The sequence below is a fragment of the Ictidomys tridecemlineatus genome, unplaced genomic scaffold (genome assembly GCF_052094955.1).
Source record: "Ictidomys tridecemlineatus isolate mIctTri1 unplaced genomic scaffold, mIctTri1.hap1 Scaffold_2042, whole genome shotgun sequence".
NCBI classification, from domain to species: domain Eukaryota; kingdom Metazoa; phylum Chordata; class Mammalia; order Rodentia; family Sciuridae; genus Ictidomys; species Ictidomys tridecemlineatus.
The window spans coordinates 28583-55197 of NW_027521751.1; the positions used below are offsets into that span (position 1 = coordinate 28583).

Sequence of the window (26615 nt, forward strand, 5' to 3'; positions counted from 1 at the left end):
GCTTTGCCAACGCTCGGCACCGCGACTGCGGCTGCGCGGGAGATTCAAATCGGCGGTGCTACTAGCTTTCGTTGTCTGTGGTCCTGCAGCCGGCCTGCGTCCTCTCGCCATGGATAACCCTGAAAATGTCTTTCAGTGAGTGTCCGGCTAGTGGGGTGTGGGCGCCGCGAGCTCATGATCCCCGACTCTGCGCCCCTGAGGGGGCTGGGACAGTTAGGGGTATGGCCCTCCGCCCCTGGGCCCTCGGCACGGACCTGCCTGTGTTCCTGGTCTGGGCCCCCCTCGCCTTAAGGCTGCGAGCCACTTCCGAGTCACCGAGTAGAGGGTGGTCCCACTGAGACCCTGGCGACTCGAGATCTGCGGCCATGCCGACCGTTTAGGGGCATTGCGGCAGCTTGGGAGGCCCTTGGAGGTCTTGCTGTTCCTTAAGGAAACCTATCCGTGGGCTTGGGGCGCCGCTGTGGGAGGAGAGTGTCCAGTCCACCAAAACCCCGCCCTGCGTGTCTTAAGTCACTCATTTAAAAATTATACGACAGAGGGAGAGAATATACAATAGCTCTCTTACTCATAATCCTACTGCTCTTTTAAAAAGTCTTTAGTACACAGCACTTAAACTGATCTATTCCGTCCCGCCAACGGTTGACAAGTTCCCATGGCCTGTGTGACTTGCCCAGCCGGTGATTAAAAAAAATTTTTTTGATACGGTTAAATCATATGTGGCAGAAGTAAAACGGGGTTAGTTTTACCAGATATTTGGGGATCACAAGACCGAGGTTGTCAATATACTCAAAACAAAAATCTTTTAAGACTTTTTCTTTGGAAGTCCTATTCCTCTACCCCCATTTTTAAAGGGAAATCTGTATTTCAGCCCTTATTTTGACTTTCTAAAGACTAATTTGCTCTAATGAACGGGTTGATTTATTATTAGTGTATTTAAGCCATTTTCCTGGAGAATGTGGTTGGTGTGAACATGAATTACTTTGGGCAAAGGTTATGTTTATTACACATTTTGGAGGAAGAGTCCTGGCATTATAGGGATTTGTTCCTCTGTTATGAGGCATGAGAAAGATTCAAATTTACAAATAATCATTTTTAAGGTTTAAAAATAGATAATATATTTGTATGGTTTTAGAAAGATTTGGAAAGTATTCACTGACAATTCCTGTACCTGTCTACTCTCACCCTATCATATGTATCCTTTGTTTATTTATTTATTAGTTTTTTTTCAAGCGATTCTTCTTAGACATATAAATACTTAACGTTATTAAAGTGTATATATATGTATGTATATGTATGTGTCTGTATGTGTACATTTCCTGCCTTCATCTCACATGAAATGTAGCAGAGCAATTCCATTCTTTTTTTGCCTAAGATATCCTTGGAGATTTCTATCAATACATAGCACTCGTTTTTTAAAAATTTTTTAGACAACTGTTTAATATTGCATATACCATAATTGATCCAAAAATCCTCAGTGACAGACACTTGGGTTGTTGACAATATCTTGCTGTTACAAACAGTGTTGTAGTTAAAAAAAAATGTACATATGGCAATGGTATTTTGCATATACCCAGATGTATCAGTTTTCTAGATTCCTGAAAGTGTTTTTCCTGGATGAAGAGCAAATCCATCTGAGATATTGGTAAGATACCTACAAGCAAGATTTGAGTGTGCCTGCTTCCATTTCTTACCTGTATACTTTTGTTGTGTTTAAAATTTTTGTTTTGCAAAATCTATTGATTAAGTTGTATCTTATTGACAGTGAATTTCTCTTATGAGAGAGGTTTAACATCTTTTCAAGTTTAAGAGCCATTTGTATTTCTTTGTGAAATGCTTTTTAATCCCTTTGCTCATTTAAAAAATTGGGTTTATAACTTTGCTTCTCAATTTTTAGAAGTCCTTTTGTTTTTCCAGTTTATCATTTCTCTTTTGACTTGGAAAGTTTTAAAAAATTTTGTTTATTTGAGATGTAGAAGCATTTCATTACTATATAGTTGAACTTTTCTGGCTTTTCCTATCATGGCTTCTGGATTTTTAGTCTTAAGACACAATGATTTCATTTGTCTGTGGAGGTGATAGCTAGAATAAAGTATAGTTTAAGATTCTCTACTTTCTGAGGGTCCTTAATTGAGTGTGTGGAATAAATTGACAATAAATAGATTAATAAGGGGAAAGGTATACAGATTTTATCCTGTGCAAGACCCTGGGAGCATCAAAATAAAAAACAGAAGGGAAATGAGGAGTTAAGGTGGACTTAGAGAAAATCAATCTGTTTACCTTGCTAATATGAATTCATGCAAGTTTTTCTTAGAATAGTTTTTCAGAGCCATTTCTGCCTGCAATTCTCTGAATATCCACCTTGAAATATGCCAAAGAAGTATTTTGAGGTGGGTGTTCTTGTCTCTTACCAAAGTATTGCTTTAAAATCCCTTTTTTTTAAAAAAATCTAATGATTTCTCAAATAGCAAACCTAGGAGACCTTCTCATCTTGACTCATACCCAGAACACAGCCCCATCAGGAAGTCCTTTCCTCGCCCTAAGAGAGGTGCCAGATTCCCCACATGTAGTCCAACTCACCACCAGTCACCAGGGTGTTTCAGTAGCTTCCTATCCCTACCATCTTCTCATGGAGGAAGGAAGACTTTTAAAATGCAAATTAGAACTTCCCCAGCTTATCACACTAAAGCCACACTGGCTCACTTTCTGTTCCTGGAAGAGGCTGGTTCCTGAAGTTCTCTCAGCCTTGACGGTTTTCTCCCAAGATAGCTCTGTGGCTTTCTGGTGGTATCCCGTCAGTGCCCTCAGAGGCAGGCCTTCCCCGTCCACCCTTCCTGAAAATAGTAACTCTTACCCCTTCTATTTGGTTTGTTTTTTCTTCTTGGTACTTAATGTAACCTGACACTATTTGATTTCTTTTTGCTTGTTTGCCCCACGAGCACCTGAACTGCCACAAGAGTTTTGCTTTGCTTGGTTGATTTTTTTTTTTTTTTTAAAGATGTGTTTGGGTATTTGGAAGTCAGGGAAACAGTTCTATGGGAATTCTAGTGACTGATTCATGAAAACTGCCAATCACCTTTTCTTCCTCAGGAACTTTGTGTTACATTGGGGCCCAGGAAATGAACTCTATCTAGAGTGTCCAGTTGTGGAATCTTGTTTATCCACCTGCTGGCAAGCCCTTATTGGATCTTATTCCAACTCAGTCTCCGCTGTACTCCTGGAAAGCAAGAGAAGGGATCTGAGCAGGGTCTAGCTTATATCCCACTGTTAGGAGAAGGGGCAGCAAGTTTCCAGGCACTGACCCTCAGGGTGGTTAACACCCCTGAGGACCAGGGACAGAAGCAGGAGACCCTGGGATAGAGCTAGGGATAAACTTTCCTCTGGAAAAATACTGACTGTTTTGAGTTTTTTGGCCACCTCTGAGAGCTCTTTTAAATTTTATATAGCTTTTAGGTTGGTATTTAAGGTTTCTATTTTAAGGTATATAAATCACATATATATTATATTATATAATACAATATATAGATATATGATAAGTATTTAATATAAACATAATATATGATATAAATCATATATAATTAAATATTTTGCTCTTATAAATTATCCATAATTTTCATGTGCATTCTTTTATTTGTTCTAGAATGTTTGAAGCCCATATGCAGAGCTACAAAGGAAATGACCCACTTGGTGAATGGGAAAGGTTAGCATTTGGATTTGAGGGGTAGGGGCATTGTTTTTGTTTTTTCCTTTAAACCAACTATATGTTGTACTATGGAAAATTAACATTATCCATATTTTTCTAGCTATATGCAGTGGGTAGAAGAGAATTTTCCTGATAATAAAGACTACTTGATAATGCTACTAGAACATTTAATGAAGGAATTTTTAGTTACGAAGAGATACCACAATGACCCAAGATTCATCAATTATTGTTTAAAATTTGTGAGTATACTTTCATATCGATAATCAAATCTGTAATCATGTTGAGCTTTTGTTTTTTTGACCTATATTTTAAGATCTTTTAGACTGCCTTTTATTTTAATTTCTTGTTTCCAGTCATAACTTTTTAAAAGAGATGTGTATAGCCTTGGCTCTGTATAGTGAATCATTGATTCAGTTTTTAAATTCTCCTTTATTTCAAGTTTGTACATGTTCCAACATGGAATAGAAACCAAAAAAGTAAAAGAGGGTTTGTTGGGTAGAAAACGTGATGAGCAGGAAACTCCCAGGTGCCAGGAGAGCTCCAGGGAGTAAACAGTGGGGAGCATTCTGGCTCTCAGAAACTACACTTAGTACTAAGGGGAGAATGAAGGCTCAGGCCTGAAGATTGCATCTCTTCGACCTGGAAGAGTAAAAAGCAAATCCTTCTAGTATTTAATGAAAACCAAACTATACTGTCTCAGGTAATGGGGAAGACACTTTGGTAATAATGCACTTTAAAGGAGACAAATCTACTTGATGACTTCACTCTATTTTGGGGATTTAAAAAACAAAATCAAAAAGAGATACTCTGAACTCCATCTGTTCTGAATTGAATCAAATGTATTTGATGGCAATTTTAGGAAACATGGCAGGGCTTTATTTCCCTTAGAAATAAATACCACATTTCAGCAATTTGCATTGACTATCCTATCCTGATTAAATAACCAGTTTTACAGTTATTTGGGGTACTTCTTGAACATTTTGATTTGGTCAGAAATTATCTCTAAAATACTTACTTACAAAATATTTTAGTTCCATTTTCTGAGGCAGTGTGATTGAATTGATTTATTTCTTGTGCTGCTTACTGAAAGATCAAGGGGATGTATTGTGTGATAATTTTGGTTACTGTGATTTTTCTCTTATTTCTCCTTATTTTATCCTGTTTTCCCTTATAGCTAGGCCCTCAGAACCTCTGCATAATGCTTCAATTTTAAACCAAATGGTACCATCAAAATCAAGTCAAGGAAAGAACTCAGCCTCTATCTCTAAGAATCAGGTAATGATGACTATTATAGGTTGTACAGAAACTAGGAGTGGTATTGAACGGTCCTCCTGGCTCCTTTCTGTATCCACCTTGGCATCTCTTTTCTTTAACCTTGTTTCCTGTGACTTAACATCCATGTCAGCTGCCCGTTCCCATGTCAGCTTTCTGGGCCCGTGGCCATCTAACCTAAATTTATACTCAACTCACAAATATAACTTGTTATGGGACCTAAGGGCCCCCTCCATAAACCTCTCCTGTTCACTTCCTCCCCAGCAGTTTTTCTCCTACCAAGATCCTCTTCCTCCTTGTTCTGCTTCCCTCTTTCATAGGCCCAGGATCCCTACCTTGATTCATACCCAACTGGAGCCAGTTTAAAAACCCAGAGCTTCAGCTGTTGGCATCCACAACCTCAGTAATACCAGAAGAAATTTTTAATGGATTTTTTTTTAAAGGTTTATGGGCTCTTTTTGTTGCAAAAATTATACTACCAATGATGATGCAAACTAAAGCTTTAGCCATTAACTGAAATTTTACCAAGAACATGTAGAAATCTACTGGAGATTAAGAAGCCTTTCTACTCATATATTGTCATATTGATTTATGAGGTAATTTGTGTGAAGTTTTCTTTTCAGTAAGTTAATGCTTCTGTTTGTTTTCTGTATTTTAGGGTTCAGAAGTGTCTGGAGCAATACCTTCAGCTTGTGATAAAGAGTCAAATATGCAAGTACAATCATTGCATAGTTCTATTACTTAGTTTCTTTCCAGAATTATTTCCATACACTGTTGTAAGTGATGTGTTTTCCCCTGTAGGGAACAAAGGGTGATCGTGATTTCTAAATCAGAGTGCTCTGTGCCCTCATCTTCAGCAGCCAGAGCTGATGTTCAACAGGTCGTTATGTATTGGAAGGAAAAGCTTATTCATGGAGAATCAGAATTTTCCTTTGAAGAACTGAGAGCCCAGAAATACAATCAACGGAGGAAGCATGAACAATGGGGTATTTGGTCTTATAGTCTTATATTTTGAGTTGTTTTTATGTCAGTTAAAATAATGAGTAATTACATTTTTGGTCAAATAATTGACTATGCTGAAAGACTTCAAAAAATGTCTCTAGCTCGTCCTGTCAGAAGCCTAGCGGTCTCTGTTAAACACCAGCATAGCAGCTATGTTTGTTCAAGACTTGTATTCACGTATTGACAGCCGAGCCCATGGCTGAACCAGCCCTGAGCTAGATATTCATGCCAGTGTCACCTTAGCCTTAGTGAAATAGTATTTTAAATGTTTTCAATATTATCTGTATGGAGTTGAACTTCTGTATACAGTTATTCTAAAGCTGTAAGTCATTTGTACTGTGAAAGGAACTGAAGTTCAGAAGAGATTTTCCAAGTTCTGCACCTACTACAAACAAAACATGCTGAAGGAGACCCCTGATCAAAGTGTTGTCTTAGGGGTTAGGGTTAGGGTTTGTCATAGAGACTGCAGAGTAGACTGAGATTTGCTCCCTACAGGGAACAGGGTGTGCCTTAATACCAGCATTTGCACTTGGCTCTTGCTATAACCATGTGGAAGATGGACCCTTGCTCCACTTGGGACTTTTATACTGTCTATAGTGTTGGACCATATGCACTCCGTGAGCCTTTTTTTTTTTTGCTCATTATTTTTCATATTTGGTCAACAACAAAAAGTCAGTCAGTATTCTTGGAGGATCCATTTTGAGTTATGCCTGGATAATTTTTTCCTTCACATGCCACAGCCTGAAAGTGTCCAGCCAGAGTCTACTTTGTCTCATGAGCCAGTTTTGGGCTGTGTGACTGACAGCATGCTTGATGCCCCAGCTCTTTTACTTTTACTTCCTAGAGAATCGTATCTTTTTTAAAAACTGAAATGATCAATTATTTTCAAATGATTAGCACAACCCCAATTGTTTTATGAGAAGCATTTAATAAGATACTGTGCTAGACCAGGTAGACTTGATCATCATAAATTTTTGTAACTTATACTCTGAATTTAATAGTTACTGTGCTAAGGGCATATAAAGATTGTAAATATGGAAAAGACTAAAAAATGTTGCCATCTTAAAATAGGACTTGCCATCTTAAAATTGGACTTTATCCATTTGTTATGTATTCCTCTGATGAACTGAATTTAAGCTTTGCATATAAACCTTTTTTTTTTTCCCTTAAGTAAATGAAGACAGACATTATATGAAAAAGAAAGAAGCAAATGCTTTTGAAGAGCAGCTATTAAAGCAGAAAATGGATGAGCTTCATAAGAAGTTGCATCAAGTGGTGGAGCTGTCCCAGGAGGACCTGCCCAGTGTCCAGGAAAAGCCTAAGGTACAGACATGCTCTTACCTGGGCGTCCTGTGCCCAGCGGTGAGGATTGTTGGCTCTCTAGGCCCTGTTTTAGAGTTAATTCTAGCTAGTAACTTTCCAAAATTTAAAATTGTGTGATTCAGAAAGACATTCAAATGAAGAATGAACAAAGGAATTTAGAGAATAAAGGGCTGATGTTTCATGTATGTGTGTGTCCATGCTTATATATTCACACATTAGCACTTAGTGTCCTTTTTCTGGCTTTCATACAATGACTATAGACTTCCAATAATGTGTCATCTAGACATATTTCTGTTTGCCATTGTCTTGTGTGGGAAGAAGAAATAGGGATGAATATTACAGCCACATATTTTCTTGAAATTATTTATGAATGGGAGAGATTGGGAATAATTTAAGCTATATTACATTTGCTTAATCTTCCACATTGTATATGTCTGTCTATGACATAGGATACTTTAAAGGTATAGCTTATTTAAATGCATGTTTTTAAAATGATAGAAAATTCATGACTGCAATGATTTTTTTTTAATATTGAATGAAAGTTGGGTGTGTGTGTGTTTTATATATATATATATATATATATATATATATATATATATATATATATATATATATATATATACAAAATCTATGCCAGAACATTCACTAGATATAAGTATGTATACCCAATTAATTATGGGGAGCCACTCTGAATGATTTGCACCTTCCATCCTGGAGCCGAGAGGCTTTGACCAGTCACTACATCTTATAGTGACGTGGACATTGCCCCTGTCCAGGAAGTTGAGGGCGTGCCTTCAGATGTAGGTGTGTTGCTCCATGGCCCCTTGGGTTGAATTACACTCATCTGTCCCTTGTAACCCTGCCCCTTCTGGCCTTTTTTGGATGGAACTTTCTAAGAATAAGGGTCCCCCCCAATAAAAGCCCACTTCCGAATGTGCTTGCTCTCTCTCGACAGCCTCTCATGACTTTCTCTTGCTCCCCCATTTGGGGAGCCTGAGGCCGAGAGCAGAAAAGCCGTGTCCTGAAGCTTGTTTAAAGGTAAAGTGTGTGTCTGTGTTTTATTTGATGTCCCTGGAAATTCACACAAGTGACCTTAATTTCAGCTGCCCACACGGGTCGGGGGAAGACTCAAACATACATGAATATCCACAAATGTTCTTATTCAATGCTAATTGCTGAAGTTTATCTTTTTTCCAGATATATGCTATGCATGAGCACACATAAAAATGAACACAGTTGAATTTTCCATATAAATAAGACTTATTTTCTGCTTTTTCTACAAACATATCTTATAGATCTTTCAATATTACTGCACAGAGACCCAGTTTACCCACTGCAGCATGGTCTTCTGTCATACTTACAGCAGGGCAGGTACCAACATCATACAGAGACTGTTACAAACATGATACAAGATTGTTTCTCTAGAAAAGATGGAAGTACAACTGTTGCCTTTGAAGTTTGTGCACCTAAAATACTGTCCTCTAAAAAATTTCATTTTACCTCATATCAATAGTATATAAAATTAGTTGTTTCTCACATACACTTTGATAATGTTAGTTATCCTAAGTATTTTCAACCACCTGTTTCTTTAATTACAAGTGGTACTGGACATTTTTAATTGATTTAGTGGCTTTTTGTCTTCTTTTTTCTTTAAATTGACCATAAAACCAGGTGTGGTGGTACACATCTAAAATCCCAGTGATTCCAGAGACAGAGACAGGAGGATCACAAGTTCAAGGCTGACCTCAGCAACTTAGGGAGACTCTGTCTCAAAATAAAAAGGGCCGGGGGTATGACTCAGTGGTTAAGCACCCATGGGTTCAATCCCTGGTACCAATCAAATAAATTGACTTTGATGGATTTGTCTATTTTTCTATTGGGTTTTTTCATTTTTAATGTTTATTTCAATTTTTATATAATTTGTGTTTTCCCTTGATAGATATAAGCAATTGTTAAAATAATTGTCACATTGTTTTGTTTTTATGTATTTTCTTGCTACTTATCAGTCATCTATCCCCCAAATTCTGAAGAAACTTAAAATATTCATCAATCACATCCAATACATCAGATGCACTCCCATTCCCTTTTCTTGGCCAGATGTCTCCCAGAGCCTCTGAGGAGTGGTTCTTCCTGCTTCTCTCTGGTGGTATATCCCTGATTCACATGCCATTGCTTTTCCTTAAGGTCCCCATTTTAAAGGTACACAATCTCTCATAGCTTTTTTAAAAAGCATGTATGAGGGGTTAAGTTTTTGAGATCTCTTGCTTGTCTAATGGTGTCTTTGTTCTACCCTCACACTGGTTGATGATTTGACTAGAACTGTTCTAGGAAGGAAATCATTTTCCCTCAAGTCATTTTGGATTTTATGCAGTACTAGAGATTGAACCCAGGGTTACTTTACCACTGAGCTATACTCTCAGTGCATTTTCTGTTGGTTTGCTTTTGATCTTGGAACAGGGTCTGTTAAGTTGTCCAGGCTGGCCTTGACCTGGCAATCCTCTTGCCTCAGCCTCCCTTAGAGTTTTCAAAGGCATTGCCCGTTGCCTTTTGGCTTCTACCATTGGTATTGGAAAGTCCTGGATCATTCTGACTCTGGGTTTTACAAATGTAATCCCTGTTGTTCTTGGGAAGCGTGTTGTAACAAAACAAATGTGATGCACAGCTCTGTCCCTCCATCATACTCAGTACTCTAAGGGTCTGGTCCTCCAGGTCCCTTTATAGGATTTTCCTGTGTAGAGGTGGCATGAAGATGTACTTTCCAAAATGAATTGCCAGTTGTCCATAAATCATTTATTGACTAGCTCGGCCCGTTTATTCGAAATATCTTTATCACATACTAAGTTTTTATATTACAAAATCCATTTCTAATATTTGTTTTAGTCACTATCTCTCTTCTTTATACATATGTATATATTTTTTTACTCTTTTATTGATTTTTTTTAAATACATGACTGCGGAATGCATTACAATTCTTATTACACATATAGAATACAATTTTTCTTATCTTTGTATATAGAGTATGTTCACGCCAATTCATGCCTTTATATATGTACCTTTTTTGCATTACAGTTCTTATTGCACATATATACCACAATTTTTCATAAATGTTTATATATAAAGTATGTTGACACCCAATTCGTGTCTTCATACATGTACTTTGGATAATGATGTCCATCATATTCCACCTCCCTTGCTAATCCCCTGCCCCCTCCCTTTCTCCAATTGCCAAAAAATCAAATGAGGAGGCTGACTTATAGTGGGGTAGGGAAGGGGAGCATGGGAGGATTAGGTGAATTCTGGATAGAGAAGAGGAGTGAGAGTATATCTCTTCTTGATCTTTCCATATTGTATATATGCTATAGCTTTCCTATTTTGCTATCTGGTAGAGAAAGTCTCTGATTATTCTTTTTAAAATATTTCCTTCAGAACTGAATATTGGTCAAGCATCTCTGGAATCTGGAAAGCTCCCAAATCTGAAACTTTTTTAGTGTCATGTCCCATTCTCAGAAAGTTGTGGATCTGAGAGCATTTCAGATTGCAAATTTTTGAATAAGGGATACATGCTTAACTAGTCTATGAAAATATTCCCAAAATCTGAAAAATTTTGAAACCTGACACACTTCTAATTCCAAGCATATTATATAAGCAATATGTATGTAAACCTGTATTACAATTATTTTTTTCTGTTCTTCTATTTATTTTTTATTTTTATTTTTTATTATTAGTTGTTCAAAACATTACATAGTTCGTGACATATCATATTTCGTACATTTGATTCAAGTGGGTTATGAACTCCCATTTTTACCCTGTATACAGATTGCAGAATCTCATTGGTTAGACGTCCACGTTTTTATATATTGCCATACTAGTGTCTGTTGTATTCTGTTGCCTTTCCTATCCTCTACTATCCTCCCTCCCCTCCCATCTTCTCTCTCTACCCCATCTACTGTAATTCATTTCTCTCCCTTGTTTTTTTTTACCCTTTCCCCTCACTTCCTCTTATATGTAATTTTGTATAACAATGAGGGTCTCCTTCCATTTCCATGCAATTTATCTTCTCTATCCCTTTCCCTCCTACCTCTCATCCCTGTTTAATGTTAATCTTCTTCTCATGCTCTTCCTCCCTGCTCTGTTCTTAGTTGCTCTCCTTTTATCAAAGAAGACATTTGGCATTTGTTTTTTAGGGATTGGCTAGCTTCACTTAGCATAATCTGCGCTAATGCCATCCATTTCCCTGCAAATGCCATGCTTTTATCATTTTTTAGTGCAGAGTAATACTCCATTGTGTATAAATGCCACATTTTTTTTAATCCATTCATCTATTGAAGGACATCTAGGTTGGTTCCACAGTCTAGCTATTGTGAATTGTGCTGCTATGAACATTGATGTAGCAGTATCCCTATAATGTGCTCTTTTAAGGTCTTTAGGGAATATGTAGATTGGAGCTTACTTTTTCTTCTATCAGACACAGAGTCTCTGATTTGATATCAAGCTCCTTGATCCCTTTTGAGTTAACTTTTGTGCATGGCGAGAGAAAAGGATTCAGTTTCATTTTGTTGCATATGGATTTCCAATTTTCCCAGCATTTGTTGAAGATGCTATCCTTCCTCCATTACATGCTTCTAGCCCCTTTGTCAAATATAAGATAGTTGTAATTTTGTGGATTGGTCTCTGTGTCCTCTATTCTGTACCATTGGTCCACCCGCCTGTTTTGGTACCAGTACCATGCTGTTTTTGTTACTATTGCTCTGTAGTATAGTTTGAAGTCTTGTATCGCTATACCGCCTGATTCACTCTTCCTGCTTAGAATTGCTTTTGCTGTTCTGGGTCTTTTATTTTTCCATATGAATTTCATGATTACTTTGTCTATTTCTACAAGAAATGCTGTTGGGATTTTGATTGGCATTGCATTAAACCTATAGAGAACTTTGGGTAATATCACCATTTTGATGATGTTATTTCTGCTTATCCATGAACAGGATATATTTTTTCATCTTCTAAGATCTTCTTCTGATTCTCTATTTAGGGTTCTGTAGTTTTCATTGTATAAATCTTTCACCTCTTTTGTTAGGTTGATTCCCAAGTATTTTATTTTTTTTTTGAGGATATTGTGAATGGGGTGGTTGTCCTCTTTTCCATTTCAGAAGATTTGTCGCTGATATACAGGAATACCTTTGATTTATGTGTGTTGATTTTATATCCTGCCAGTTTGCTGAATTCATTTATTAACTCTAGTAGTTTCTTTGTAGACCCTTTTGGGTCTGCTAGGTATAGAATCATGTCAACCGCAAATAGTGATAATTTAAGTTCTTCTTTTCCTATTTTTATGCCTTTAATTTCTTTCGTCTGTCTAATTGCTCTGGCCAGTATTTTGAGAACTATGTTGAACAGAAGTGGTGAGAGAGGGCATCCCTATCTTGTTCCAGATTTTAGAGAATGCCTTCAATTTTTCTCTGATCAGAATGATGCTAGCCTGAGGCTTAGCATACATAGATAGCTTTTATAATATTGAAGTATGTTCCTCTTATCCCTAGTTTTTCTAGTGTTTTGAACATAAAGGGATGCTGTACTTTATTGAATGCTTTTTCTGCATCTATTGAGATGATCATATGGTTTTTATCTTTAAGTCTGTTGATGTGGTGAAAAACATTTATTGATTTCCATATATTGAACCAGCCTTGCATCCCAGGGATCAATCTTACTTGATCATGATGCATGATCTTTTTGATATGTTTTTGCATCCGATTTGCCATAATTTTATTGAGGATTTTTGCATCTAGGTTCATTAGATATTGGTCTGTAGTTTTCTTTCTTTGAAGTGTCTTTATCTGGTTTAGGAATCAGGGTGATGTTGGCCTTGTAGAATGAATTTGGAAGTTCTCCCTCTTTTTCTATTTCCTGAAATAGCTTGAAAAGTATTGGTATTAGTTCTTCTTTAAAGGTTTTGTAAAACTCTGCTGTATATTCATCTGGTTCTGGGCTTTTCTTAGTTGGTAGTCTTTTGATGGCTTCTTGAACAGAAGTGGTGAGAGAGGGCATCCCTGTTTTCCTCAAATGATATTGGTCTGTTTAGGTTGTGTATATCCCCCGGACCCAATCTGGGCAGATCATATGACTTAAGAAATTTATCGATGCCTTCACTATCTTCTATTTTATTGGAGTATAAGGATTCAAAATAATTTCTAATTATCTTCTGTATTTCTGTAGTGTCTGTTATGATATTGCCTTTTTCATCCTGTATGCTAGTAATATGAGTTCTCTCTCTTCTTCTCTTCGTTAGCATGGCTAAGGGTCTGTCGATCTGATTTATTTTTTCAAAGAACCAACTTTTAGTTTTATCAATTTTTTCAATTGTTTCTTTTGTTTCAGTTTCATTGATTTCAGCTCTGATTTTAATTATTTCTTGCCTTCTACTACTTTTGCTGTTGTTTTGCTCTTCTTTTTCTAGGGTTTTGAGATGAAGTGCGAGATCATTTATTTGTTGTTTTTTTCTTTTTTTAAGGAATGAACTCCAAGCAATGAATTTTCCTCTTAGAACTGCTTTCATTGTGTCCCATAGATTATGTTGTGTCTGTTGGGATAGAGGGAGTAAGAAGGAGAGAAACAAATAACAAGGAAAGAAAGAGAAAAAAGAGAGAGGGAAAAAGAAAATAAGAGAAAAAAAATAAAAGGGGGGAGGGAGGTGGGGCATATGGAATTCCTCTATATTATATTATTCTGGTGACTCAGTTGTTAAAGACCTTTTTCATGCACAATTCTTGGTTTCACATATGTTGAGGTTTTGAGGACCAGAGTGGGAAGGGTAGAGGAGACTGGATGAATGGATGAAAAGAGAGAGAGAAGATAAAAAAAGAAAGAAAAAAAAATGCCTCTCAGAACTCTGTTTTCTTTTCTTTCAGTTGGTGGCATTGTCAGTTCCTAGCTGGAGTCTCTGGGTTCAGGGTGGTGGTGGTAGTCAGTATGAGAGGACTTGAACTTCCACCTGTGGCCTCTCTACTCTTATTCTCTGAGATGTAAACCAGGTGCCTGATCCGCTGAAGAACCAAACTGGTAGCCATGCCCACCGGTTGTTGGGTTTTAAGGGTTGGTGGGATTTTCCAAGATGAGTTCCATCAGTTTTTCTCATAAGGTGTTTGATGAGGTAGGGGGTGTTGGGGAGACCTATGTTTTTCCAGAGCTCGGTCAGGTGACTGTATGGGCAGGCTGCTGGGCCCCTCCTCCAGTTGGGGTGGTCTGTCTACCTCGCTGGTGGGCGGCTGGGCCCCCTCTCCGGGCCTCGTGGTCTGCCTACTGTGCGGGTGGGAGGCTGGGCTCCTCCTCCCGTTGGGGTGTACAATTATTTTTGATCTGTACTAATTTAGTAGGTAAGGAAATGGTGTAAGTCGTTTTAAGTTATATTCTTTGATAACTAGTGTTATTGTTTAAAACAATATTCTAGACATTTGATGTTTTTCCTAACAATTTGTAAGGATACTTTTTGGGCAAGGAATTAACCCTTCTGTCTTTTAAGTTGGTAACATTAGTTCTAATCTATGTACTTGTGAGTAGAAAAACAAAGACCTTTAGTCTAATCCTTCCCACCATGAACCCTGTTTCTGAGGCAGTTCATATATACAGGAAGAGGACGCTGCCTATCAAGGGTAGTTTAAGAGAACACCATTGTGAGCGTTTGGTAACATTGATTTATTGTTTTTTTTTCCCTCAGTTTAATAAAGAGAAACAAGACACTTCTTAAATACTGATATGACTGCAGAGGCTGGTTATTTTTCAATGGTTAGAAGTGTGAGTGGCACTCACAGCCAGGGTTGGAAGCAACAAAGCATTCGTTATGTTTTAGAGTGGTCTTTTTTCGTCACTGTTGAAAATTTCCAGGTGTTTTAAAGCACCTGGAAGGATAAGGGTCACATGCTTTGAAAGCTCTAATACTTGATAATAATATTCTGGTCTTTGTGGTTTATTTTTGTTCCTTTGTTTGTCTGGCATGAAAGGTGAATTCAGCATGTGTGGGGCTAGGCACAGGTGCTCAGTGGGAACTTGGTGCTCGATGTCTTCCGTCACTCAATCAGCAAACCCCAAAGAACTTGGGCGAGAAGCCCGGAGAGGTGCCTCCTGTTGTTCCTCCTGCGGCAGATGCTGTTCCTCCTGCTTTGGTGTCCCCAGCAGTGTGCCAGAGCATAGCTCCTCCTACTCCTCTGACAGCCCAGCCAGTGACAGAGTCCAGGTAAGTCAAAGCCAGACCTGGAGATGAGAGTGGTAAATGGCATCTGTCAGCTTCTTTTTTATGACCTGCAGTATCAAGAGCATTATGTAAGAGATGGGGTATCTCTATTAAAAAATGTTTTTCTTGCAGTACTGGAAATTGAACCTGAGGGTGCTTTATCGCTGAGCAACATCCTCATCTCTTTTTTGGTTTTGTTGTTCCTGAGAGTATGTACTAAGCTGCTGAGGCTGGCCTCAAACTTGGGCTTCTCTTGGCTCAGCCTCTTGAATAGCTGGGTTTACAGGTGTGTGCCACCATACCCAGCTAAAATGATTTACATGAATATGTTGTTGAAAAAAATTATCAAAACATTGAGCCCAAAATTTTCAAACATGTATATTTTATACTTCTTTAGAGGGATCTATCCTTCTTCTAGATTTTAGATTTGTTTGTCTTCATACTTTTCTTCTGAATTATAAATTAAAATTTCCTGAAACTCAAGTCGCTCTGTATTTGAAGAATAAACACCTATAGTTGGAATTGCCTTTTGCCTCCTGGCTGTGGCCAAGGCCTGCAGGGGACATTACTCCAGGCAGTGGCTGGCATGCCCTCTTACTCCTTTTGTCCTCCCACGGAGCAGTATGGGATTGACTTTTGTGACTCCATGTCACAAGCCACCTCCACACTATTGTGAAAGTTTTTTCCCCAATTTTGAGAGTTTTCTGGGCTTCAGATATTAGAATTAATGTCACATCACTTGTTGTGTTTGTTTTTATCTTCAGTCACTTTGACTGTCTTGCAACTTGTGATTTGATATGATATTGTTTAATTAAAAGTGCTTTGTGCTTTTTACTTCACATTTTAATGACATTCCTTAAGGGAATCCTGGGCCAATATGAGGCCAGGCCTCTGCCCCTAGTGTACTTAACCACAGCTTTAATGCAAGTGGTTTGCATAGCTTTCTTATCTTTGTTGGTAGCTATTGTTTTAAAATCTGGATGTTAGCCTGAGGCTGTGGGCTCATCAGAAAGGTATTCGCTCAGCTGAAGCACATTGGTGCCTCCACCTTGTTGGGCATCAGTGCCCAGTCAGCCCCTTATGCTGTACAGCAAATGAGCCCATTGGAACTAGGAAGCCATTGTCCTGTCCTGCCACAAGGAGGGCTGGTTGTTGTGGTGCCGAGACACAGAAGTGACACGACATACTAGTGTTCCATGCCTGGCCTTTATCTGTAAGAGTGTTTTCCTCAAAAAGAACTGAAGAGAAAAAACATTTCATTTATTTACACCGTGGATCTAAGCAGCTCCATCTGTGTTTCAGCAACAGGCTGTGATTGTTGACCAGCTTCTTTTACTATTATTTCTTGAGAGTTAATGAGAAACTCTCTTGTAAGACATGTTGATTCTTGTGTGTCTCAGGGTTTTCTCTTCCAGATGTATGAGTCAGAGTGCTCATGGATTCCAGCCACAGAGTGGAGCAGAGACCAAAGAAGGTGAGCTTCATGGGGGTTTCTTCATTCTGGCCTGCTGGGGCACACTCCTTGGGCTGTACTGGGGCTATGGGACAGGAAGCTTTCTGACCTTATTAAACCTAAGCATTAGGAATCCTCTTCTTAGAATCCAGGGGTTATTTCAGCCCCAGACTATTGAAAACAATGGTATTAATTGTAAATATCTTATCAGTTCAGAGTTCCTTGAAAGATTAATTTATGCAAGTATTTCTATTAACTGTCTCAGTACATTAATCTAAAATGAGTCATGTTAGTTGGGTCGAGTAAGAAAGGTGATTCAAAGTTTAACTACGAATACTGTTCTCCTGTCTGGCACCACACTGGAAGTGTGTGCATAGTTTATTAAATTACTTGGGACAGTGTGGGTGTTCCCTTCCCCCTGCAGGTGGATGTGGCATTCTTTCCATTGACTATTAATGAGGGTGGGCCCTCTGAAACAGCTGGAGACTCATTCTATTCAACTGAGACTTGGTGCCTGCTTGCTGGATGCTGGGCACCAACCATTCTACATCGTTAGAGATGGAATCTTGACAAAACAATGAAAATCCCCCCAGGAATGAAAGGGCTAATATTGAAGTAAGGGGTTAGATTTCAGAGAAGGTGAACAGGGAAGATGCTGGTGAGGTTAATGCCTGCATAGAGGAATAGGGAGGGAGCTACTCATGCACCCACCTCGGAGAACCAGTTTTCAAGCAGAGGAACTGCAGATGCAGAGCCCCCAGGCAGGACTATCCCTGGTGTTCTAAGCACAGTAAAGAGGCCAGAGCTTCAGGGCGAGCAGGGCAAAGAGGAATACACTGAAACCTGGGCAAGCAGGGCCCAGGCTGTGCAGGCCTTGTACACCACTGGCTCAAGCTGAGTGGGAAGGAAAGTGGTCTAGGACTGACAGTGGGGGGTGGGGGTTACACTCTGACCACAAGCAGACAGTACTTGAGACATGGTGGAGCTCAGGATGCTACCTGTGACAAAACTCTAATTGGTTTGATCTCAGGCCAAACATCCGGTGTCTTTGAGCCTTCGCTTTATTTTGTGTGAAACTATGATTCTTGCCTCACCTACTTTATGTATTCTTACAAAGATAAGTATGTGGGTCTGGAGTGATGATTATTGACAATTACGGTTACCACGGTAACCTGGTCTAAATGTAGTAAGTTATTGAAGCAGTTGTGTGCCTTCTAACACGTTTTAAATGACCTGATGATCCTGCTCTTGGTCCTGTTCCTTTGCTAGTGTATGAAACGCACATGGTGGCCAGCGCAAGTTCTTTCCATGCGACTCCAAACACGTCACTGGGAGTGGTTTAGGCAACACCCTCCAGAGCCCAGCCCTTGCCCACGGTGCACACCAAGGAAGCACTGGGTAAACCCTTTTGTTTGAATGTGTAGCACCTTAAACTATAAAAAATGTAAACTCTTTTGCAATCTGTTGATGGATATTCTTTCTGGTTTTTAGGTTTCATCATGAATATGTTCCAGGCTCCTATACTTCCTGATGTTTCTGATGACAAAGATGAATGGCCATCTCTAGACCAAAATGAAGACACATTTGAAGACCAGTTTCAAAGTAATAATTTATTTTAAAGCTAATTGGTGCATTGTACTGTGGGCGGAGCCCAGGCATTGTCAGGGATTACCTAAGATGTGGCCCTGCCTTGCTCATCACAGAAAGTGCATGAAATAGAAGTGTGGCAGAGTTGGACAAGGTTTCGATGTGTGTGGTAGAGTTGGGGTTTGCTGTTTGTTGGGTTGGGTTAGGTGGGTTGGGTTGCTATAACAGTGATATCTAAAGGAGGATAAAATCCCCATGGGGAGGTACATCAGGAAGAGCTGAGTAGTCCAGGAGTGATTTGAGGCCTTCTTGGTAGAAAAGTGGCCAGGTTGTGGTTGGAGGCCAGCAACTAGCCCTCTTACCTAGGGCCAGGGGATTCATGCTGGGAGCCAGAGATTGTAATAAAGATCAGTAGGATCCATTTGGAGTTGGGAGAAGAGATTTTTCTTAAAGCAAATGAAAACTAAAACCACTGAGAGCTTTTATTGAATGAGTCAGGTGATAATAGAAGTGTCATAGGAGAATGATGAGCTGTGTTCTTGATGTGTGGCAGTAATTTGGGACTTGAGGCTGCCCAGTGATTATAGTTAAATCACTTCATCCCACTACAAAGTGATTTGCCTTACCACCTAGTATTTAAAAACTGATGCCAGTTCTTTTCTATAAGCTTCTCCCCTCTACCTCCCACTTCATTTGTAGTTGAAGTTTTAGTGTAAAGGGTCATGTTTTTCCTAGAACAGTCATGAAATACATTTTTTATTCTCTTGCAGAAAATGCAAATTCTTCTGGGGCTTGGGGAGTCAATAAAGTTGTTGCTTTGACATCTGCTTTTCCTATTTTTGAAGATGGAAACAAAGAAAATTATGGGTAAAGAAACATCAAGTTAATATATCACTGGGGGGACGCATGTCATAGTGCCACAGGATGCCTGGAGGTGCCTGCAGGACTCAAGATGGTGAGGCAGCAGGGAGGGAATTTGGACTGTCTGCCAGGATGGTCTGGTTCTGGCCCAGCTCTGCACTGATAAGCCTTTCCACCAACAGCTGGGAGCTTGTTGCCAGTGTTCTGCAGAGCCACAGTGCTGTGCATGAGTTCCAGGAGGGCAGAGCTCCAAGTGAAAGCACAGTAGAAAAAGGAAAGCATTAGAATTTGTCAAAGAACAGGATTCTCTGGTTTGAAATTGTTTCAGAATGTAGAGGAATCAGTGCAGGTGTCCGTACTGTGCTGTTTACATTTGCAGGATTAATAAGTGGGAAAGGACCCGGCTTACACTGGGTAACGCTGCAGAGAGAATGTTTTAAGGCAGAGTCACATGATACTAGAGAGTGGTTAATAGTTTACACTATGGAAAAAGAGATATCTGGGTGAATTACAAGTGTCTTGGTATGGAGGAAATTCACACCCAGGCAGAATGGAGAAAGCATGACCAGCATGCAGAGAGAAGTTCCCTATCTCAGCCAGGCACTGGGAAAAGAGCTAAGGTGTTTCAAGGCATCCAAGGTATTTTATTGGCCATGCTCCTAATTGTTCTTTTGTTCCTAAAAAAAATTGTAACAATTTAAAAACTAACAAAAATTGCATTTTCTACCCTCTCTTTGGTAACTGTTAGTCAACTTATATTTACATAGTCAATTCACTTTTTCTGGAAGTGCAATAGTAAGAAACCCCTTAATAAATGAGGGGAGAATCTTTCTAACATTAGATCAAGTGGTAGCATTTATTTCATCACCATATTTTACTGTTTTTAATTTCATAAATCTTTTCCTTAGGTTACCACAGCCTAAAAATAAGCCCACAGGAGCCAGGACCTTTGGAGAACGCTCTAGCAGCAGACGTCCTCCAAAACCAAATGTAAGCCACTCTCTATTTCATCTGACACAGATCTGCCAAGTGATTATGCCACTCAAATGGTGTGATGTATATAAAACCACAATATATTGTGCGAAGTAGAAGATTGTTATTCTACTTGTTAGAATACTTGTTATTGTTCTAATATTGCTAGAATATTGTTCAACATTTATTTGAATACCTGTGATGTGCCAGATATCTAATATGTATAGGAAATAAAAATGTATTTGATATGATCCTTGCCCTCAAAGAGCCTTCCCTCTAGTAAGAACAAGCCACCTGGGGATATTTGTTTTTCCTTGACGGAGGAAGTGAGGCCTACAGTGGAATATCAGTGAGAAACCCAGCAAATCTGAATCCAGCTGAGATGGACCATCCTCAGCACAGCTCAGCAGGCACCCTTCACTGCCCAGTAGCCCACTGCATTCCACTACGGTGGCCTTTGTGTCCGTCCTCATTGACTTCCACCCTGGCCCTAAGTGTACCCCACAGTGTGCTCGATCCCCATCCCCTGGCTGACCCCATGGCAGTGAGGCACCATTGAGAGCCACTGGCTCACCAAGCACCTCACTAAGACACCAAGCCCTGGCTCCTATTTGTAGTCCCTTGGGGGGTTGTTTGGACGAACTATTGCCTGGCTCCCTAATCCCTCTGATGATCTATTGAGCTTTAAATTTTCACAAATAATGAAGTAAATTGCAGACATAGTGCCATCACTTTAAAGGTACGTTTTGCTGAACTATTACTTTTACCAAACCCACAATGCATTTTCCATATATCCTGATGCTAAACATAAGCCAGTACTTTATCTTATATCATCTGAAGAAACAATCTGCCAGTTTCGCCTCCATTGGAAGAGATGGTGGATTTTATGAAGACAATGCAGAAGATATAAAAATTATGTGTGAGAACCAAACCCACATAAGTACAGTTATCTCATACTAGATAAAGGCACCATAAGCATACATTGAAGAAAAGATAGCCTCTTAACAAATGGTGCTGGGTAAACTGGAAATCCATCTATAGCAGAATGAAATTGAACTCATATCTACTAGAAGAAAATGTAGGCCCAACTCTTCATCATGTTCACTTAGGAACCAACTAAAATGCATGAAGCAAAATCAAGAATCAATAAATGAGATGGTGCCAAACTAAGAAGTTTAGCAAAGGAAACAATTGAAAACATGGAGAGAGGGAGAATTCTCTCTTCTACAGAATGAGAGAAAATATTCTTCACCTGCCACTCAGGTAGAGCATTTCTCCAGCATATGCAAAGAAACCCCCAAAAACATAACACCAAAAAATGAAATAACCCAATCAGTAAATAGGTAAAGGAACACAACAGGCACTTCACTGAAGAAGAAATACGAAAGGTCAAATCATATATGGAAAAACGCTCAACATCTGCAGCAATTAGAGAAATGCAAATTAAAACTACACTGAGATTCCATCTCACTTTAGTCAGAATAGCAATTATCAAGAATACAAGTAACAATAAATGTTGACAAGGATGTGAGGGAAAAGGTCTACATCCATTCCTTATGGGACTGCAAATTGGTGCAACCACTCTGGAAAGCAATGTGGAGATCCCTTAGAAAACTTTGAATTAAACTACCATTTGGCCCAGTTATCCCATTCCTTAGTTTATACCCAAAGGACTTAAAAACAGTACTACAGTGACACAGCCACATCAGTTCACAATAGCTAGGCTATGGAACCAACCTAAGTGCCCTTCAACGGGTGAATGGATAAAGAAAATGTGGTATATTTACACAATGGAACATTACTCAGGTATAAAGAAGAATGAAATTATGGCATTTGCTGGTAAATGGATGGAACTAGAAGCTATCATGTTAAGTGAAATAAGCCGATCCCAAAAAAACAAGGCCAAATATTCTCTCTGATATTGAAAGGTTAATAAAAAAGGTACTTGTCATTCCGTTTCTCTATATGCTTAACAAAACACTGTTGAAATTTTAAGGACTGTTTGCTAATCTTGTTCTCAGAATGTGCTGTCTCTAACTGTGGACTGTCTGCTAATCTTGTTCCCAGAATGGCTGTCCCCAACTGCCAAACTACAAAATGTAACTTCTCTCGCTGCCCTCTCCAAGGAAAGTATATAAGCTCTGCTCAAGCTGTTCTCAGGGCTCTATCTCTCTTTGCTATAGAGAGAGCCCTAGCATGCTGGTCTCCAAATAAACCCACCCTTCTGCTTTTGAATAAGACAGTCTCTTGCGGTCTCTTACTCCGACGTTTCGCCGGACCCTTACAATATGTGGATGCTAATACACAATAAAGGTGGGGTGCAAACAGAAGTTCATTGGATTGAAGGAAAGGGATGTAATGAAGGGAAGGGATGGAAGTAGAGAAGACAATAGAATGAATCCGATATAACTTTTCTGTGTTCATATATGAATACACAACCAGTATAACTCCACATCATGAACAACCACAGGAATAGAATCCTACGTTATACACCATGTATGTATAATATGTCAAAATACGGTCTACTGTCATGCGTATCTAAACAAATTAAAAAAATAAAAACCATGGGTGGCATTGTAAGGGCAACCAAAGGGGGTCATGAGCTATGGACCTGACTCAGCAATTTGTCTTTCCCTACAGACTCTAAAAAACTTGACCCGTAATTCTGTTCTTGGAGAAGTGCCTGATTCTAGGGGCTGGGGCAAGAAAAATACAAGATAAGTCTGGAGCATATTGTGCTAGAAAATTAAGGAAGGATTTGGGGTTTTGTTTTTTCCTATAAGAAAACCAAGAAAGATGTGGCATATCAAAAGAATATAGATGCCAACCTGAATGAGCCAATGGCTAAACCTAGAAAAATTTGAACAATAAGTAGAATAAAGTAATATTGAATTATCACCCAAGAAATAAAACAGATATTGATATAAATAAAAGGGAGCAAAGGATGATTCTTCCTTAGAGAAGAATTCCAAGTGATGTGGAAGGCATCATTAGAGTCCCAATAAAATAAATGCTATAGGCAAGATCCACTAAGGAATTGATGAGTAAAACTTCAGGAAGAAACAGGTACTTCTGGAGCCTCCAAATATCTCACCACTGTTGATTCTGCGGTGGTTTAACATTTGTCCACAAATGCTTTAATGACATTCTAGAAGGTGGAGTTTAATTTACCTCCCTTGAGTTTGGGTAAGACAAATAGAGAATGGGAAAAATGGTTTCCCGTGAGGAAACCTCACAAATGCCTTCTCAGTGATTGGGTTTAACCTCACCAGGAACAAGCCTTGTGGCTAGCTAGCATGCATCCCCACTGTATAATGAGAAGGTCCTTTACCCCAAGTTTTCCCCAAAACCTATAATTCTAATCTACATGTGAGAAAACGAGCCCAAATTAGGGGGACATTCTGCACAGTTCCTGACTAGTGTTCACAAATTTCAGTGCAAGGAAAGAGTAGGAAGGACTGATAGATGGTCATAAACTAGAGGAGACAAAGTCAACAGGACAGTCCACATGCCATCCTGGACTGGATCCGGGACAGCCAAGGGATATTGGAGGGGACTTGTGAAATCCAGATAAGGACTGATAGCTACAAGTGGTGTTTAACTTTTTGAAATGTGCCAGGATCTAGAAGAAATTGACACTAGTGGGAGCTTAATGAAGGTTATATGAGACTGTGCCACCTTTGTAATCTTTCTATAAACCTGGAATTTTTTTTTTCAAATTTAAAGAAAAATGTAGAATTAAAATAAAAAATGTGACCCTTGTGTTGTAGTTCCACTGAGATGTATTAAAGATGAGGGGTAAAATGTTTTTTGGGGACAAAATCTCGCTGTGGTGCTCAGACTGGTCTCAAACTTCACGTGATCCTCTCACTTCAGGCTCCTGAATGGCAGGGATACATTCTGTACCACTGCACCCAGCTTGAAGTCTTAATGTCTAAATTTCACAGACAAAACAAGAAGATGGCGATTATTTTTCAGCTCCTCCTTTGTTGTAGGAAGTGCCTCATTCTGAAGAGTTTTTGGATGATTCAACCGTCTGGGGTATTCGCTGCAACAGAACCCTGGCACCCAGTCCTAAGAGCACAGGGGACTTCACCTCTGCTGCCCAGCTTGCATCTACCCCCTTCCACAAGCTTCCAGCAGACGCAGTGAACAATCTGGAAGATAAAGGTATGCGACATACTTTTTCAGTGTCTGTCTTCTACAAACATTAGTATTAGTTGGTTCATTACTATTATAGTGTTCTTGAAAATTCTAAGGGGGACGTTCGAAAACCATAAAGGGGCTTGGAATCCATTAATTGTTTTTTTCTTTGGCATACTAACTTCATAAAGTCCACATATTTTGAAAATTTAATAACAGATCATAGGTAGAAATGGGGGAAACTTATAGAAGCATATAAAGGCAAATATACAAAGTCCAAACCATTTGTACAGGAGTATGATTATGTTTTTCAAAAGTCAAGAGGGGAGCACTACAGATAATTATTTGAATGCTAAAAATACTAAACATGGTTTTTAATGAATAAAAAAATAGCCAATTTTGGTCCTTGATACATTTCTATAAATTTTTATTATTTCAGACATGCAGCCAAGGATACATTACACATAAAATAATTTTGTTTTTTAGTGTTTTGCTTCAAGGGAATAATGACAAAACTCACAAATAGTCTTTTATTTCTACTGCATCCCAAATATAGCACCCTATATAAAAGAGATATATATCTCTGAATTGAACCCTGATATGTGGCATTACATTGAGCACAGATAATTATTAGTTTTTTATTACCAACCTACAGTATAAATATTATGAGATCTGGGACTTTGGTACCATTTCAGTGACTACCAATTTACCAGCCAAACTCTGTCACTGCTGGTACTTCTTAAAAGCAATAATGAAATAACTGCCAAGGAATTTCACTTCACTAATCTCCTGAACCTGGCTGTGACCTGTCACCCATGCCAGTGACCACCTGTGTGGTCATCCTGTCTGGAGTGGACCTGCTGCTCTCTGGACTCTTTGTTCTTGAAGGATCATTATAGATCAGATGTCAAAACTGAAGTGCTCCCCTGTACGAGAGGGTTGAGTGATCTTGATTTTCCGCATCTTATCGCACTTTGCCATGGAACACTATTTTGAAATTATAATGAAAGTCATCATATAAAGGAATTCTAGAATTGTAACCATGTCAAATGGTATGCGCGTGCATATACATGCATGAAATGTTTGTGTCTCTCGTTTTTGTGTATTTCAGAAAGCATGATAGCAACGCAGTGCACCCATGTGCCGTTGAGTTCTTGTGTTGAGAATGTGGTGGAGCCCTTGAGAGACAGAAAGTTCAGGTAACTTGCAGTTGTGCCCTTCTCTGCATTTCCACTTGAGCTTTCCATGAGCTTTCCTTTTCCAGATGTAAGAGAATGCCTAATCCCATCCTAAACAACTCATAAAGTGCTTAACAATTGGCAGCTTGTAGTCAGAAGGTCCTCTAAGCCCAGTAATGAGCCCCCCTCTTGGTATCAGGACAGTGAGAGAAGCAGCTAGGGTGACAGAGTCTGCAACTGACTTGTACTCATTTGGGGATTAGAACTGGAAAGCCTTTTACCAAAAAGAGACCCTGCCATGTGAAGACTGTTGCAGAACTGGGCAAACACAGAATTGCTTTTCATACCCAGTAAAATTGAGAAAATTGATGACTTCCTTTAAAGAGAAGAGAAGGTACTTAAGCCTCCTAAGGAATAAGCAGTAAAGGTAGACTCGGCACCGTAAACCCCACCATGTCTGCGCAGGCTGTAAACCTCAGAGATCCTAACCAAGGCTGCCATCTTCTGGGTAACTATTTTATTCTAGACACAGTACTTACGCTTTTCCTGGACTCTGTCTTTCAGTTAGCCCTTATAATAACTGAGTTGTGGGGACTATTCTTTCTTTTTCCATTATAGATAAGGAAATTGAGTCTCAGATAAATTATTGACTTAAAGTCATAAGGCTGCAAATTTACAGAATTGGAGTGTGAACCTGTATTTGTCTGAGTGCTGACCCCTTCTTCTCACTGCCTCCTATTAGAAACCCACAAGGCACAAGTTCAATTAAAAAGCAAAAATATATTGAATTTGCATTAATTTTATTATTGATGTTAATCACTTTCTATATGTTTAGGTTCATTTATTTTTTTTTCTTAAGTAATTTCTGTTCACATCTTTTATCCAATCATTTGTTTATTTGGGTCA

The 26615-nt window shown here is 39.0% G+C and overlaps 1 pseudogene; it reads left to right on the top strand.

Moving 5' to 3' along the window:
* Positions 1 to 34: 34 nt before the first annotated feature.
* On the top strand, positions 35 to 26074 carry LOC144373009 (mitotic checkpoint serine/threonine-protein kinase BUB1-like; annotated as a pseudogene).
* The last annotated feature ends 541 nt before the right edge of the window (positions 26075 to 26615 follow it).